Here is a 20,412-nt window from a genome sequence, read left to right as displayed (position 1 = left end):
GTGACAATTTTATGCAATAATATAACAAGTGTATTAGAATTGTAATTGCACATGAAATGAAAAGAGTAAGAATAAAGAAATGCAAACACAAGTCTTACAGTGATTCGATCCTACCTAGTTTACATCCACTTGCCTTAAGCTTTAACTTTGTCAGGGTTTCACTAACAACCCTTCCAACCTAAAGCCTTCAAACTTTACCCTTGGATTATAGTCCCAAGGGAACCTTATAATACACTTCAAAAGATACTTCAATGTTGAATTCATCAAGTGATACCCCAAACCTGCCAAACCCCTTAAGAGATCGCACATACTTGAAAAACCTCACAAGGTTATAAATTTGATATGAAAAGATGAAACAATTTCCGTGATCCCCACATACTTGAGAAATCTCACAAGGTTATTAATTTGATTTGGAAAGGTGTACAAAATTTGCTCAAATAATACAAGGAAACAAGAATTGAGGGGTTTACTAAGAATGAAATGTGAGTTAAGCTTAATATATTCATGTGCGTCCCCACTCGATGATAAAACTCATTTTTATTGTGAAAAACTATTCCTTTTTAAAAAATTGGAGTTGCCTCTTATTTTCGCTTATTTTTAAAAGAAAAACAAAATAAGAAATAGCACCCTAAGTGATTCATTTTTTAAGAAAAAACAAGTCTGAAAAATCGAGTTAAAGTCCAAGGATCAAGCTACTCATTAAAAAGGTACGATAAGGTAACACCCATCTAAGCTCTACTAAACAAGTAGAGGAAGTTATGAAAATTGATCAATTAATCACAAATAGTAGGAAAAGTAAGATAGAAATATATACAACAAGGTAAGATGAAAAGCAAATTACAATAATATGCAACATTGGTAAAGGAATTGCACAAATTAATTTATTAGACTAATTAGAAAAATGATTTGATTATTTTCAAATATTACAACATTTTCAAGAAATTTTGAAAGAATTTATTTACATTAAAAAATTTTCAAATTATTGATTTTAATTTATTTACTCACAAAGTTTCAATTTACTTACAACAAAAGAATTTGATTTTTATTCACATTCAAATTTATTTCTAAAAGAAAAGACTTTTTCTTATTTCTATTAAAAGAATTTATTGAATGTAATTTCACTAAAAAAGTTTAATTTGATTTTATTTGCAAGAAATGATTCTTATTTATCTTTACTAGAAAAAGAATGATTTTTTACAATTTTATTTGCAAGAAATAGTTCAATTGAAATTCTATTTTTTTAAAAGAAAATAATTTTTTTTACACATTATTAGAAGAAAGATTGATACAACTTTACATACAAAGGGACCTTCCAATTTGCTTACAAAAGAATTTATTTTCCATATCTTATTGAAAACAAAATTTATGTGATTTTAAAAAGTATTAATTTAATTATTATTTTAGAAAGAAGATTTTACCATGAAAAGGGTTTTCTTTATTTAAAAAGGAAAATTTCAATTATGTTATAAAATATGAGAATTTATCGGATTATGAGAACTTGTTGATGATCATTCATATTGATGTATATCTATTTGTAATTCCCTATAAAAGGGAGATACCTCTAATATAAATTCATTATGTCTTCTTCCTATATTCTAATTTCTCTTTTTCGTTTTCTTGTTCTTTCACTTTATTATTTTACAATACGTTATTAGCACGACACTCTAAGTACATAGAAAAAAAGAAGAATACTCGAGGTAGAAAAGAAAAAGAGAAGAATGTTCAAGATAGAAAAAAAGAAGAATTCATCTACAAAATTTCTTATAAGTATGTAGCCTTATTTTCTTCGAATGAAGTATGAATAGTATGCATTATATTATTATTATTATTATTTACTTTATCTCATAGTCAGAAACTATGTGAATCATATTTCATATAATTACAGATTTTAATTATTTAATAATTAGAAGTTATATGGAAAAAATTTCATAACCAAAAGTTATGGAAATATGCACAACCTTCATAACCAAATGTTATGGGGTAAATTATAAAATTACAAATACATAGCCGGAAGCTATGCATAAGATCCTTAATTACTTTTTAATTATACTATATAATTGAAAGTTATATAAAACAATATTATATGACCAGAAACTATATAATGAATAGTTCATATTCTGAAACTATGTATAAATCCAAAATTACAAATATATAGTCATAAGTTATGTATATAACTCATAATTATTTGTTTTTAATTATATAGTATAATTGGAAGTTATACAAAATAATATAATATAGTCAGAAACTATAAAATGAATAGTTCATAGTATGAAGTTATGCACAAATCTACATAAATGAATAGTTCATAACTTGAAGCTATGCACAAATTTATATGAAAAATAGTTCATAGCCTAAAGCTATGTACAAATTTAAATATTTTCTTATTCTGACAAAATAATCATAGTCTGAAACTATGAAAGATATTAACTTTTAATTTCTTTAATTTCTTTTAATTATATTGTGTAATCGGAAGTTATACACAAATTTACATAAAAAATAGTTTATAACTTGACGCTATGAACAAATTTGCATATATTCTTATTTTGACAAAATAATCATAATTCGAAGTTATGAAAAATATTGACCTTTAATTTTTATTTCATATTCATGCATATTTCTTAACCATGAATTATTGAAACAATTTTTATTAATAATTATTTCATAGCTAGAAGTTGTGCACACAATTTCTAATTCTCTCGTATAAACTGAAGTTATACAAAACAAAATTGTCAATGAACAACCATGTACCTAGAAGATACATAAAATTTTTAAATTTTGTTGTATAACTAGAAGTTATATCATGAAATAATTGTCAATTGTTTAATGTTATTATAACATTATTTAAATTTTAATTATTCATAGCCTGGAGCTATGAAGAAAAAGTTAGTAAATTAATAATCGTTAAAACTTGTATAGCCAGAAACTATATGAAAAAATATATATTTTATTATAAATTTATATTATTAACCAAAAGTTATATAAATATTATTATTCATAACTCGAAGTTATGAAAATAAGAAAATTAATATTCTCTGTACTAATCAAAGGTTACGCCAAAGTTGTTAATATATACTTTTAGCTAGAAGCTATAGAGAACAAAATTGTTAACTAACAATTTTATACAACTTTATGAAATTTATATAATCAAAAGTTATAATGAAATATATTATAGCCTAAAGATATGATAACAAGCATATAGATAATATTTACATATTATCAAAATATTAATATTTTGTATATCAAGTTATACAAATAGGTAAGTTCTTAATAATTTTTTTATGAACTCCTATTATTAGAGGTTATACTGTCATTAGTAGAAAAATTTACATATAGATGTGGAATTTTGGATTACATGAAAGCATGATATTTATACTTAATATTCTTGTGTTAGAGGTGATATTTTAGATTTTTTTATATTCTAGTTGTTTAATACACAATAATCTTTTGATATGATAGTTAAGATTTTCCAATGAAATTACTATTGTTCTCAATATATTATGTTATATCTTTACATATATGTTTGGATGGATTTGTAGTATTTCAATTAAAGTTTTGAGACAACAAGATGCTTAAAATCATGATATATTCTCTTCAAACGTTGATTTATGAATTAATTTTTGCACATTGATTTAGATCATAATGATATTTTGAATAAAATTATTGATCTATCACTACAATTTGTTTTATTATTGAAATACTTCATAGTTATTTTGTGTATAAATTGCTTTACACTTATTTGTTTTGTTGTATTACATATGTTTTCATTGCTTTTACACAACTTATTAAGGCAAGTCATCATTGATGACTAGTATTTTTCCATTGATTTTAACTCTTTTTCTCTATGATAATATTTCTTCAACTCTATAAAGGCGAGGTCTTTATGACATGTTTTATGACTTGTTATTTTGATGAAACTCTTATCTCATTAATTGTACAACATTGATGACAAACATTGTTAATATTATATTAAGTGATAGAAACCTGATTAAAGGCTCCAAAAGAGCTTATACTATGTCACTAGTAGTATCTAATTCCATGTGAATGACACTTTATACTATACTAGATCCAAAAAAATCTTGTAAGACTAACTTGGTCCTCCGGGGTAAACAATGATACATTAATTCATTGTAAATTTGTGTGAACATACATACTAAAAACTAGAAGTTTTTATCTAGTGACTAGTCTACTTATACACTTGAAAGATAGAATGAAATATTGTACAAATTATTATTTTAATGAGACAATTTTCCCACCATTAGGGGGAGAAGAGCCAATTCCAAAAGAACGACATGAAATTATTTGGAATGCATTGACTTTGACTTATCTTGATCCTCTTACTAATCAATGTGAATTGAAAGTTCAAAAGATTATTTATTTGCAAGGACTTGCAAATCAACTACCAATGCTTTAATTGATCAAAGAAAGTGACAAAATCATTTTCATTGACCTAGAATATTCTAGTATGAATTGATGTCCTTGAAGGACAATTAAATAATGCGTTGATGTCTGTGAAAGACGATTAAATAATGAGTTGATGTCCCTGAAGGACGATTAAATAATGAGTTGATGCCTTGAAGGACGATTAAATAATGAGTTTATGTTCCTGAAGGACAATTAAATAATGAGTCTATGAGACGCTTGAAGTGTGGTAGACCCTAAAGAGTCAAACACATTCCTTAGAAGAAGAAAACATAAGGAAAGATATATGAAAGGTGACTTTCTTGAAGAAGTTGCATATAAAGTGAGTTATTAAAATGACTGATCAGTCTCAAGCAACCCCTGAAGAGGCACAATTTAAACAAGTAGCCCTATGGGAGACATATATTTTACAATTTGCTCTTGAAAAGGTATAAGTATCTGATATTGATGAGATCTCAATTATTTACTTATACACTGAGAAAAATAGGATTGAAATACTCTTGTCATTTACAATATATTTTCTTTCCAAATAGTTATTGACATCATAAGAAATGATGAGGATCCCAAACCATAAACTATGGATGAATGCCAATATAGAAAAGATTGGCCAAAATGAAAAGATTATATCCCGGCAAAATTAGAGTCATTAGAAAAATGAGAAGTATTTGGACCTATAGTCCAGACGCCTAAAGTTGTAAAACTTGTTGGATATAAATGAGTATTTATAAGAAAGTGCAATGGGAAAAATGAAATCATGAGATATAAAGCATGATTCATAACTCAAGGTTTCTCACGAAGACTTGGTATTGACTACGAGAAAACATATTCTCCTATGATGAACGTAATCATATTTAGACATCTAATTTATTTAGCAGTCTCACAAAGACTAGATTTACTGCATATTGTTGTTACTGCATATTTATATGGATTTTTAGATGATGACATATATATGAAAATCCCTGAAGGGTTTCAAATGCCTAAAGCAACTAATTTAAAACATTATAGCATATACTCAATTAAGCTACAAAGATCCTTGTATCGATTAAGTAGTCAAAAGGCATGTGGTACAATCACTTCAATGAATATTTGAAATGGGAAGTATGTATGTATTACCTTATTTGTCTATGCATATTCATTATGTTCAATATTTGCAATTATTATAGTATATGTAGAACATTGGATTTTGTTAGAACTCTTAAAGTGCTTACAAGAATAGTTGACTATTTGAAAAGTAAATTTGAAATGAAATATCTTAGAAAACAAAATTTTTGCCTCGGCCTGTAGATCGAGTACTTTTCAGATAAAATATTAATTTATTATTCAACATATACAAAGAAAGTCTTGAAGCACTTTCATATTGGTACATTTTATCCATTAAGTTCTTCGATGATAGTTAGTTCACTTGAAGTGAAAAAGGATCCCTTCCATCTTAAAGAAGATAATGAAAAACTACTTGGTCTAGAAGTATCATATTACAATGTTATTGGTACATTGATGAATCTTGCAAATTATACACGACCAAATATTGCATTTCTTGTTAATTTACTTGCGAGATATAGTTCTACACCAACTCAGATACATTCGAATAAAGTCAATCATGTACTACGATAACATGAGTCTATGTTATTCCAAATTATCATAATCTTAATAGTTTGAATATGTAGATGCTGACTATCTTTTAGACCTCCACAAAGCTCGATCTCAAATGAGGTATGTATTTATCTATGGTGGTACGACAATATTATGGAGATCAATCAAGCAAATAATGGAAACATGTGGACTATCCTCCATCAGAGGTAATGCTACCAAGTTAATAATGTTGCATGCATTATACAGATTAAAGAATGATACATTAAGGGCGATAGAATCAAGCATATATCACCCAAGTCTTTTACTTCCATTAACTCTAGAAGAGTGGTGAAATTTCTATTCAACGAGTAAGATCAAGTGACAATTTAGTAGATCCATTCACAAAGGCATTTTCGACTGCAATACTCAAGAAGCTCATTGAAATACGCCGACTCAAAGATCTCCATGTTGTGCTACTAGGGAAAATATAATCATGTCAACATGAGGGGGAGCTAATTGATAAAAATATCACTACACTGTACTCTTTTTCTTTTTGTCCAGGTTTTGTCCCACTGGGCTTTATTGACAAGGTTTTTAACGAGGCGATTGTAGTATTCCACAAGAATATTGTACTCTTTTTCCTTCACTAGGGTTTATTCACATAAGGGTTTTTCCTAATAAAGTTTTAATGAGGCATATTCTTATGATCATCCACAGGGAAGTGTTATAAAATATGAGAATTTATCGGATTATGGGTACTTGTGGATGATCATCCATATTGATGTATATCTCTTTGTAACTCCCTATAAAATGGAGATACCTCTAATGAAAAATCATTTTATCTTCTTATATTCTAATTTCTCTTTTTCGTTTTCTTTTCCTTTCACTTTATTATTTTACAACAAATTCAATTTTATTAAGAAAATGATTCTTATTTACAACTTGTATTTACCAAAAATATTTCCAATACAATTTTTATTTACAAAAAATGATTATTGTTATTTGATTTTATAAAAAAAGATATTGTTTTTGTTTTTTTACTAAAAAAAATGATTTTTTTTTAATTCAATTTTATAAAAAAAAAAAAAAAAAGATTTCATTATTGTTAGGTTTAAAGAAAGATGTTTTTCAATTTTATATCAAAACTTTGCAAATTATCCCAATTCAATAAAAAATAAAAAATAAATCAAATTTGTTGTTAAAAAGATTTTAAATTTATTTAAAATAAACATTAAAAAATATTTTATATTTATTTTATTAAAAAGAAATTTTCAATTTTTAAAAATGACTTTACAACTTTTATTACAAATGCTTCTTCAAAGAATTATTTTAGTTCAATTTTTATCTAAAAGAAACTTTGTTAAAAAAGTGACATTTTTTTTTTTACTTAAAGAAAAATAGAGAGAGAGAGAGAGAGAGAAATATAGTAGGAGAATCAAGGCAATTGTCCTCCTTAAAATGTTGTCCACAACACTGTCTTAAACCCTAAGGATTCTAATCCTTTTAAAGGCCTTCCAACGAGAAAACCTAACCCCTCACGTGGAAGGCATCCATGCTCAACCAAGAGAACCCAATAGGTGTAGTGGATTTAGCCCATGCAAAACAAAATAAATAAATAAGACTTAAAATGAGACCCAAGTCAACCAAATTTAATTAGATCCAATAGAAAATAAAAATAAAAATGAAAATAAATAAATAAAAAAAGCCCAAACCCAAACTCAATGTTATGGCTTAAGGTTGAAAGATGACAAAAAGAAATATATCTACTAGTACAACTCATGGTCAATCTATGATGAGAAGAAATGGTTATGATGGCCAAAAGGATAACTAAAATAACATTGAGTGTGCAACTCTAGGTTGAAAGATAATCTAAAGGTGTAGGTCAAGGTCAATCTATGACTATGACAAAGATGAACTAAAGGTGCAACTCGAGGTCATAGAGAATCTAAGATAAAAATAGTAATATGATGGCACAACTTAGGGTTGAAACTGAGAAGATGATTTAAAAACATGACTTAAGGCCAAAGGATGACTGAGATAATGACAATATAAAACCATGGCTCAAGGTTGAAAGATGACTAAGATAATGATGCAAAACAAACTCTATGAAATGGCAGGTATGCCCTAGTATGACAACTTGTAAAAATAAAAAACCAAGTCAAGTGGTAATGAAGTTTGCTAAAAATCTAATAATCTCAAAGAAATGGGTGTGCCCTAGTATGTGACAATGACAAACATAAGATGTGGAATGCCATAAAATTGTTACACTTTAAGATATGCTCAACAATAATGCCATGAAAAATGTCTAGGCTCTATCAAACACCAAATAGAACCATACATCATGAGACTATGTTGATAAAACAAAAATAAATGATGGACAAAAACAAAGCTAACTAAGGATCTGAGTCTAAATGCAAGTAAGTCAATACACGAAGTGCCAACTATCAAAAGGAAAACATCATCACAAGTTCATCAACAATTTATCGGGCCTTATTATTATGGAAAATGTTGAACCCAACGTCCAAAAGGCACATGGAAGCCTAATGAGGAAATTTACGACTGATTTCCATTCTCTTTTAATCAATATAGTGGAATAAGGTCCCATGTGATGATAAAATGGGTAGGCACAATAGAAAATATCGATCAAGCTCCAACAAGATGGATATAGGTGTGAAAATAGCAAATGTAGAATATTTGGTTATGTAATATAGGTAAGTAGGTATCTAAATTAGAACAAGTATGTTGAGAAGATTGAATCCAAAATGTCAACATCTCCAAAAATCTTATGCAACTCAAATGATAAGCAAACAATTGAATCTTAATGTCAAAATCCAATGAGGTGGATATGCCTTAGAATGAGAATATCTTCTCAAATGGCTTTGTCCTAGTATAATCATATCAAATCAACATCTCCCAACTACCTCTCATACTTTGATGTGAATGGGATATCTGATGACCTCCACTCTAGTAAGAATATCTTTGAAATTGCTTTGCCGAAGTATAAATTGTCATCTTGAAAATCAATTCATAGATGAGAAGGTTATGCCTTACTATAGGGAACCAAGCTAAATGGTTATGCTCCAATAAGAATGCTCTATAACATGGCCATGCCTTAAAATAAATTGTTGTCTCCAAATCAATTACTACTTAGAGGGTTATGACCCAATATGAGGTCATCTCATAATCTCCAACTAATCTCAAGTTTCACCCATATTTGAGCTATCAAACATGATGCATGATGTCAAGGCCTAAGGGTGGTCTCAAGACTTAGGATATAACATAGACTAGGATAATAAGGTGAAATAAATTAAAAGAAACTAGGCTTAATAATCCCAATGATATAATCCCCATGCCTCTGGCATACACAATGCAGCAAATTGAGAAACTCTAAGGTCATGGACTTCACAAATACTTTATTCTACAAACAACAAGGTGAACAAGTCAACTAGACTATGATACATATGACTGGATGAACAAGAAGATCAAATAAGTAAAAAGGGTAATGAACCAATGGAAGTACTGTACAGGTACACAATAATCTACATGAATAAGTCAACTAAATGAAAATATGAAATGTGAAACTTTGAAATAAGATCAAATGAACAAAGGAATCATGCAATGGTCAAAGGTAAAATAGACAATGTTGATGGATGATAACTCAATATATGAGTAAAAACCAAGGACATGACCAATATAGATATGGGTAAAACTTTGAACGAGAAATGTGATCATATGTATGAGTCACAAAAATATGTCATAAATAGGGATAAAACCTATAATTCAATCTCCATATACATATAGAGTAGATATATACAATGGGGTGACCAAAATTGTTACATAGGCTACTAACAAAGAATGACATTACAACTTTTTTTTTTTTTTGTGCAATAAACAAATCATTGAACTCAGGGAAAACATATACAATGATCCCAATGTAGCTTGATGAAAAATCTTGACATATATATATATATATATATATATATATATATATATACAAAAGGTCAAACCATATGTGCAAGTTAGAACTCATGGTGACAAAATAATGAACAATGACTCAAATAGGTACAACAAGCATCAATAAGAGGTACAAAAGGAAGAACAAGAATGGTCACACAGATATGATAAATACAAAAGATGAAACAATTGTAATGTCCACAAACTAAGTGATTCTATCCATACACAAGGTGTGTCAAGAGGTCCCAACCCAAGGTATGAGAAAAGATGTAAGTGGGGTGATAAATGAAAAAGCTAAGTGTACATGGCTCAATTGGCTAGCAAGGGATAACTCTATAAGGGTAATTAGGTAAATAGGCCCATGAAATGATGGTTACACATCCTTTAAACACAACCTCAAACATTGTGCTTTCAAGCTTTCACAAGGTCAACACTAACGATTAATATCCATCCAAAATAGCAATGTCAACCTTTTAGAATCATGTGGAAGACCCTACTCTAGATGCTTGATAATAATCTCAAAGATGATCCCTCAACCATAGAATAGTTAATAATCTCATCAAACAAACAACTCACTTATCATAAGCCACCTTTGCTTGTCTTGAAAAATCAATCTCAGGCTTAATCTTCTCAAACCCTACTTGATTTGATTGAAGAAAGGATAGAAAGAAAATATATGGTATTGTACAAGGCTAGAATATGTTGGGATGAGAAGGCCAAACAATGGAAGTAAACAAAGTACCGCTTTGATCATAAGATAAAATTGGTCACAATCTCGAACTCCTTAGGTCAATAAGCTCAAAACCCTCCATGATGGGTCAAGCCTCATGATCATCAAGTGAAAGTGAATAAATGCCTCACATAGACAATATAACACAACACATGATATATGGTCCTCTAATGACAATCAAAATTTGGATATATGATAGAAAATCTAGAGTCATAGAGGTGTTCACTATGATGTCTACAAATATGACTAAAGAATTTTTATCAATGATCCAAAATAAATGAGACGAGAAAAGAGATACTATCACAAGGTCAATACTCCATCTTTAACTAGATATCATTTACTCAACTTTCAACTTGAGCTCCATAAAGGAAAATAATAAGGATATCAAGGTGAATCTTAGAAAAAAAAAAATAGTGTAAATGTGAGAACAGGTCTTTCACATTTCTTTAATGAAAATATTGAGCTGAAAGTGGAATTAAGTGTACCAAATAGAGAATGAGGTACCAAGGCCACAATAGGTGCAAAATACAAAAGGGTAATCATGATTGATGAACTTAGCCCAAAATGCTAAGCAGAATGTGCAACAACAAACTAATAGAAAGTGCTAACTCAAGAAATGATGATTGATGGATGTCCTAAGGAGAATCCATGCTAGACTCGACAAATAATTTGAGAGAGCCAACACTACACACAAAGAGTGGTCCAATTGATAACTTGCACTGATCTTTGAGCATACCAAAATCTTGACCAAAGGAAGGGAGTGTTGGATACACATTAAAACCAAAGTGGCACCCAAGGCTCACAAATGCAACCACATGTAGATAAGAATTCTAGTCGAAGGATCTAAAGCTTGACTTAGAAGGTTAAGGTGGCTCTAAAAATGGTAGGCTGAAAAAGGTCCTTAGAGCTCTCTCTTTATAAGTGAAGAGAAAGACTATTAAAAGACTAAAACCCTAACCCTAAATAGAGGTTTTTATAAGCTTCCAGTGAGCTTAAGTGACTTGAGCCTATCTTGGGCTTGGATCACTAAAACTAGCCCCATTTGGTTTCTAATTAATTAATCATAATCTTGTTAGGCTTTAATTAATCAATTACTTTAGTAAAGAGAGATTATTCACAAGCTCTTATGAAACCTTGTGTAATTACCAAAACAACCTTATAGATACAAGTGAATAAAGAACTCAAAACAACCCTTATAAATCGTGTTATCAAGGAATAAGAGCTCAAGAGGGGAACATTGAGATTTATAGATAAAAACTGGCTTCTTGAGAATCCAATTTTGAAATTGACTTAACATTTCATTATAGTCAACTGCACTTTAATATCCTATTTATATTACAACGAGAGAAAAGTGTTCTAGTCCATAACCTACTATCCATTGTATGTAGGCTTTCCATGAGCTGATGTCTGTAATCTAACAAGATGAATGTATCAACCTCTCAAGATTATCTTTATAATCCTTGAGTCTCAAATCCTTTTATTATGTGATCAATTGATGTACTCTAACTCATAGAGAGTTTATGTCAAGTTCTCTAATTAAGGAACTATTACAATTATAATTTTCTTGAACACACGTCCTTAAGATCACCCAAGGGGACATATTGTATCAATTTCTACTAGATATCATGGTGTCTTTATTAAGAATAAATGTTGCCACCAGTTTCCATCAATAGTGACTTAATCTATAGGAATCTATAGGGAATATATAGCTATTTTAGGGTCTCATTACAAGTCAAAGTCATTGCAAACTTTGGCACAAACTCAATATTTTCTCAAGATTGAGAAACTATGCAATATAAGAGCTTGGTGAGGTTATGAAGATATTTTGAGGTGCTATCATATATGAAATCATATGTTATATAAATTGTTTGATTGTAACTAATACGATTTTGTAGCATAAGTAACACTACAAAAGTGCTTAAGGTGTTAGGGAATATGATGAAAGGCATCATAAAGAGTGACCGTAAGAAAGATTAAGTTAGCACAATAGTCCTTAGGTAAGAACCCTTAAAGGAAGAAGAATAAAGTACCATATGATAAAATGCTTAAACTACTAATTTTAAGTCTTATTAGCTTTATTATTAAAGATGATTATGTTTTTAATGATGCTACTATGAACTTGATTGCTATATACCAATTGTATACCTTGAATGGATATATATTTGTTGCTTGAATCTTATAATGGAAACTTTCTCTACTAAGCTATTTAGCACACTATTTTAAATTACTTTCCAAATTCAGTAAAAGAGTCATTAGAAGCAGCATGAAGATCTTGTTTAGGTTATCTACTATGATCTTTTGTTATATTTAATAGTTGTATTTAAGATGTTTTGATCATTAATAAAAATGTTGATACTTATATGATGAAGTATGAAAGCAAAATTTTGACTTGTTATACTTAGACTCCTTGATGAAAAATATGGTATTTCTTAAAGACCCCATGATCCGAAAAGAAAGAGAAAATAATCATTTTAATGTAATTACTTTTTCCATTTTATTTCATTAATTTTAGGGTAGTTTTTTTATAATAAAAAAATAGAAATTTGTTTTTGAGTAGTTTTAGTTTAATTTGTTTGATGAGTGGACAAGGCAACAACTAAAGGTAATGAAAGGCAATGCACATTCTTAAAAGAAGATATATAAGTGAATATGGGAGATTTTGTTTAGGTGTCCTCTCTAAAAGAGTAGTCGAGTGAGCAAAATCAACTAATATCCAAGTTGCATACTATGGACTCACATATTTCATGTGTGTTCCCACTCTATGGCGAGACTCATTTTTTAGTGAAATTTTAATTTTTGTAAAAATTGGAGTCACCACTTATTTTCATTTATTTTAAGGGAAAACAAAATAAAAAATAAAACCCTAAAAAATGATTCTTATTTGGAAAAGCAAAGTCTGAGAAAACTAAGCAAAGTTCGAGGGTTAGGCTACCTATCTGGAAGGTACCATAAGGTAACACACATCTAAGCCTTAAATAAAGGTCTCTACTATTCAAGTTGAGGTAACTACGACAATTGATTTGTAAATAAGTGGATATCAAGAATCAATGGATATATCAAAGCAATAACGAAAACATAATCAAATATCACTCAAACAAGTCATGCATATCCAAAAAATCAATAAATGAGGAGAGAAAGGAGTGTACTTTAATTGCATGCTAAATGTTTTCATAAAACAATAAGATTAGTTCACAAGCAATGTAATGAATATAAAATTATATGCTAACCCCCACAAAATATGTAATATATCTTAAATCATGAAGTAAAAAGATTAAAAGGTGTGAACAAGAGGAACAAGATACAATATACATGCTCAAGAATTCAGAACTAACCAACATATATTCACTTACAAAAATTAGTCTAAATAAAATACTAAATGAAAAGTTTTGATCTAAAGGAAGCTTCAACTAATGAGCTTAATATGTCTACAATGTGAATCAATAATCAAAAGAGTTCATAAGCATGCATAAAGGGGACCAAATTATCAATAACATTCAAACTATCATCAATAGGGCAAAACAGGGGTATTCACAAAATAAATCTTAAATAAATACCTAGAGGTCTTATTTCATGAAGATAAAAAATGGAGAACATCTTCAATATGTCTAAATTAGAATACAAAAGCCTAAATTATTTACTTGGACACCAATTAGTACTCACAACAACAACACTACACTGAACAATCAACATATGACCAAAATAGAGGAATTTGCAAACTAAATCCTAAAAAAATGGCTAGAAGTGTAATTTAATCATGAAAAAGAAATTGAACATCTCCTATGTGTCTAGATTACAACCAAAAAGGTCAAAACATTAAACTATGCCCCTTCAAAACCGATCGACTACTTCATCGTTATCGATTGAGGAAAGCTCAGCTAGTCCATAATGGTAATTATGATGGACCCTATATGGTTTTCCAATGTTACTACTTCTTCCCATGAAAATAACCATATATGGAGATGCAAATGACAAAGATTGAAAAAACAACAAATTTCATAATAATAATTTTTCATTACTCTTATGGATATATTTGTACAAACAATAGTTAAAATCGTTTGTTTTTCCATGTGTCCCTTGTACTTAATCAATTGCTATTTGTTGACGTATTTGAGTGGTACTTGATATGCTAGAGGCCTTGATAGGATCACCATTTTCGAATGTCTGTATATGTTTAATCACATGGACTCCACAATCACACCTAATAAAAATAAAAGAAATGAAAATCAAATTATTAAAGGGATGCGATCATTATAGCTCAGATAAACAATATTCATGTGAGTCATGTATTAATACTAACTAATTATCTTGGGTTGGGACCGAAGGTAGCCAATCAATGGAGAACTGGAAGACATTTTTCCTTATATCAACAAGCTTGAAAAAGGTTTGAAAAAATTCAACTTGATTCATTTTCAAAGTGTTAATAATTGTGCCAATACATTAAAAAAAAAAAAAAAAAAAAAAAAAAAAACATAGTTTGAAAGCATATCATTGTTTTCATATTGTTATATCGAAACTCATCCCTACTTCTTGATCGTAACGAATCCAAAATTTGGATATTATAATTTTTAACATTGATCACGCATAAATACCAATGATCTGGACAATTGTCATGCATTGGAATGAATAGTTGTAAAAGAGGAAAATTTTGATATTGTCAAACTTTATTGAAGGTCAAAACCATATATGCTCTAACTTTGATATATGCAATAAAATATTATAAATTATTACTAACCTTCTCACAATCGTCCAATCTGGTAATGTACTTATGATCGATTTTTTTCAATCAAATATAGGTTTTGGATTCTTGGACAAAATCATTTGCTAATCATACAATATAAGGCAAACATTAGTATATTATACTTAATATATACCTAAACAAGACGAAAAAGATGAGCTTATTGAAAATGTCATCAAGAGATCGCATCTTATACTTTGTGTCCTTATGAATTGCCTCTAAAAAATATTAAACTCTAATGCTTCTAGATTGATCACTTATGGTACATAATAACTTTAATAACATTTATTTCATTCATAAAGCAGTTAATTGATATGAATGAAATATATACTTACAACATCCAACAAATTTTGTCCATGATATAAATACTCAAAATCTCCACGCAGTCCATGTTCATGATCGAAGTCAACAAGAAGTTTACTACAACAATAATATAATACAAAAATTTTTAGACACATGGAAAAACATTACCTAAAAGTATTACAATTAATCTATGAATGTTGAAGACACTACAAACTTTCTTGACAATGATTTATTGAAAAGATAATCTCCAACAAGAGATTCAAGTATAATGAATAATTGTGAATCCATCACGTCTTCCCAAATGGACATGAGAATTGACTATATGGAAAACAAAGGATAATTATTAGCTATAAATGTGGTGTTTGAGAAAAGAGAAAATGATATTGCACAATTTGTATTATACCTTAGATGTTATACGCTTTCCCATCTTTGCTAAATTTTGTACAAATGGGGATACCTTGAATCTACTTGATTTTCTCACCCTAGATGTGCATGTTTTCATTATATGACTGAGAAGACCACATAGCGATCATAATGGTTCCTAACATGGAAAATGTCATTAATATACATATATATAATATGTAATGGATAAGTAGTTATAACCAAAATACACATCTTGAAATTATAGATACCTTTCCATTATCCTTGGTAGGTCTTTTCATTCGAAGTGGTAAAATATCAACATTTTCTTTAGGAATGATGTGTACTTTAGATGATGTAGGAGATACATCTTTCTTTTTTCCATTCAAGTTCTCTATGGATAACTTGTTAGTTGACAAAGTGTCAACATAATGTTCAATTTTTTTTCTTTCTCATTATTTTCCAAACTTCTCTCGCATGAAGGAATGTTACGCTCTCTCTTCGCTTCTCATTGTCTCTTGAAGCAAGGAATAGTCCTTTGAATGTTTTATATTTGGCCTCAAATTCAGTAAAAACACTTTCATAACTACTACTACTACTCCCACCATGACACAAATCAAATACTTGTGTCTTCAATTGTTCAAATGCTTTATCCATCTCTATTAGGCTCCTAACATCAACCTAGTGATATATGGGAACTTGATTAATAACATGATAATATAAGGGTTAACTATTAATACTTATATAAGTTAAAAGATATTGTAATACTTACTTGCTTAAGAACATCTTTATGTAGGGGGATTTCCAATTTGTCAACTTTCTTAGTTTCCTCTTTAGTATCACCCTCCATTCTAATTTTATTTTGGTCAATTCCATCTCTTCCCTCATTTTTGTATAACCTATGTTTTCACTTACAATATATTCATGAATATATCACACATATCTTATTCAAAATCACTAAAAACAAAATGAAATATTCAATGAGATTGCAAACTATAACTTACATTGAGATTTTCATAACCAATCCGAGGAGAAGGTTGAGTAGATAGAGGTGGAAAATTTTGTTGCAATGATATATGCTCATGGTAGAATAACTGCGAATATATTTTAGAAAGACATATAGTTAATTTACAAAAGCTTTTATATCAAATTCGAAATTCACTATAAGATAAATTATATATAAGGACATTACCATAAATAAATAAAAAACAATAAGCAACTGCAAATCACACTTTGTTTCTTCATGTTAAACTCTTCAATTCCATGCATGAGATAAGATGACACAAGTTTAGCCCAATCCATTTTCTTTAATGAGTTGGTCTTTCATAAGATGGAAAAAGGACAAATAGCTTCATTGCAAGACATAACAATGCACCCAACACAAATAATACAAAATGAACTTTGAAATCATTCTCATCTTCTATATCCTCTGTAATTTGATTTTCTAACATAACTAATGACAATTGCCCCTTTTTATCATAATCAAGTATGAAAATATCGATAATCATGGATATATTAGTACTTTAATTTTATAGATATATCAAAGATATATTGGCAGGTATTTTAGGAAGAAATATTGATAGACCTAAAATTGATCAAAACTCATGAAAATATAAGAAAAACCTAATAAAAATGTAATTAGAAGTATAATAAACATTTAAATGTGTTTTGTTAAAAAATTTGATATATGTATGATATAATTTATCATATTTGATAATAATGTTGTATGCGTCGATAAAAAATATGAATTTTATAAGTGTACATTTATTATTAAATTACATCAAATATTATTCTACTATAATATTGTGATATTTAATTATAATATGTTTAATTTTAAAATATATTTAATATTAAAATTATGATCAATTTAATTCAATTGTATTAAATGATATAAAATAAATGATGATGTATGTATAAATTTTTCTTATATTTATATTTTATATTTAATTAATGTATAAATGATATAAAAAAGTTAATAAAATTATCACTGTAATTATTATATTTTTAGCAATCAATTAAATTAAATTAAAAAATAAATCATTAGAATTAATTTATTTATTAAAATATTTTATTTTTATCACAGTGTTAGTATATATTTTTCTAGTGCACATTATAAAATGACATGCAAGTTAGCCCAGTGGTCAGCAGAACTGTGAGATCGCCGAAATATTGGTGATATTTTGGCGTCTCAAGTACTTTTCTAAAAAAAAAATAAAAATTGATTAATCATCTACAATCGAAATTTCAATGATATTTCGTCGAAACACACCAATTTTTTTATGATAAATTGCCTCACTGACATATTGCCCCTCCGTTTCACTTTGTCGACTGTCGAAACGCAAAGTTTCATTGGAAAAAAAAAAAAAGAAATTCTCATTCCTGATCATAATAATTTTTACACAAATCATTCTTATTACTAACATCTTTGTTCACATCAATTTTCAACCCTCTTGCATTCAATCCCACAATAAATTCAACATCAATCAGTGACAGTTTAATAAAGTATTATACACTTCTAACGTGTGAGAGTTTAGATTGAAACTATTTATCAACCAAAAACACAAGTTATGATTGATTTTGGTACATCGAAGTTGTAAGAGACTACCAAATCCAATATCTTATATGACCACTTCTTGTTTTGGTTCTAACTCTTCAATAATTCTAAGCACTCGCTCGTGTGAGCATCATGTCTAAAGATATAACTTAAAAGATACATAAGCATATTTAAATTGATATAATTTTCAACAAATATATAACTAATGAAACTTTTTATTAATTAAAAACACTTTTACCTTTGGAGCCACACCCTTTTGAAGTGAATATTATTTTGAACTTTCCTTTAACTTTACCATGACAATTTTTTTTTCTACTTTTGGAAGCATGTTTCACTTCTTGCTCAAAATTTTCCTCAACTACATTAATTTACTACTTAGTTCAAATTTTTATTTTATAAAATAATTATATTAGCAAAAAAAGCAGTATTCCTTACATCATCATTTATTTTCACTCCTTTATCATTTTCTTTGATCATGCCCATTTGATTGTTACTACACAACAATTTCAAACAAATATAATTATAACAACAACACAAAAAGTAAATGATTAATTTGCATATTTCTATTTTATCTTACTAATAATGTATCTAAGCTTTGATAGGTCTCTTTGTATTTCTAAGAAGTTCAACACCATCATGCTTGCTTCTAAAAATTAAATCAAATCATAAGTCAACTTTCTAATATGATTTCAAATACTATAAAATAACTTTCATATTTATTTTCATTATTCTACACTAAATATGTTAGAGGCTTCAACATTTTTTTTTAAAATAGACATAATAACTTCTTATTATTGTTTCTTTCATATTGGTTCATTGTATAAATGACAAGAATTAAGATGGCTACAGGAAAAAATGAAACCAAACTAATATATAATAAATGAAAAATACTTCAACCACCACCACATTATCTTAACAAAATTTATCTCACATTTCAATCAATTTTCTATTCCTATCTTACAAACAAACAAATACCAAATAAAATACAAATAAAATTACCCTTCCAAATTCCCCACAAAATTTATTTCACATTTCAATTTTTTTTTATTACTATCTTACAAACAAATGCCAAATAAAATATAAATTTAATTACCATTCCAAAATACCCCTAAAATCTCTCTACATTTTCAATGGTGGCAAACTTGTGAACCCCTACATTATACCATTTTCAATGCTCAATTATGGATATAAACAAATGATTTTTCATTAATGTGATCCATCCATAAATAAAATACTGATTTTTTCCCATCAATTTCTAACAAAAAACATGAAATATATATGTTACAATGGAGACATTTTTTGTTTTAAAAAAAAAAACATCAACAATACTTTATTTTTTTTTTGTTTGTGAAGATAGAACTACTCAAATAATTGTGACATGAGTGTTTTTGGATTGACAACAAATTATACGCTTTCAATCTTCTTCTTTCTGCTTCGTTGGAATCTTAATTTCGACTCTTTTTTTTTTTTTTTCTTTTTCCTCTTTTGTTATTACTTCAAGTCTTCTTCTTCTTCCAGGTTCGTCTTCAATCTGGATCTTAAACACCTCCTTCCAAGTTTAACACCTCCTTCGTTGGAATTTTTTGTGTTCTCTCAATTTTCCTTTATACACTTTATTTTATTTTATTTTATTTTTCCCCTTTGTTTCTAAGTTTATAATATTATTTTTAATTTTTATTTTATCAAACAATCAATATATTATTTTGTATTATTTGATTAAAAAGATGAAATAATCCTCCAATTTAAAAATTTAATTATTTTCATATTTTTACTTAAAAAATAACTTAT

General features: G+C 28.2%; 1 protein-coding gene across 1 annotated transcript in view; it reads left to right on the top strand.

The window, feature by feature from the left end:
- The window catches only part of LOC117911295 (guanosine nucleotide diphosphate dissociation inhibitor At5g09550-like), a 112,198-nt gene that overhangs the window by 23,878 nt on the left and 67,908 nt on the right, over positions 1–20,412 (top strand). The window lies entirely within an intron of this gene.

Source organism: Vitis riparia, chromosome 3 (genome assembly GCF_004353265.1).
Source record: "Vitis riparia cultivar Riparia Gloire de Montpellier isolate 1030 chromosome 3, EGFV_Vit.rip_1.0, whole genome shotgun sequence".
Lineage (NCBI taxonomy): Eukaryota > Viridiplantae > Streptophyta > Magnoliopsida > Vitales > Vitaceae > Vitis > Vitis riparia.
The sequence above is the reverse complement of the archived record's forward strand: the minus strand, read 5'-3'. Positions and strand labels throughout refer to the sequence as shown.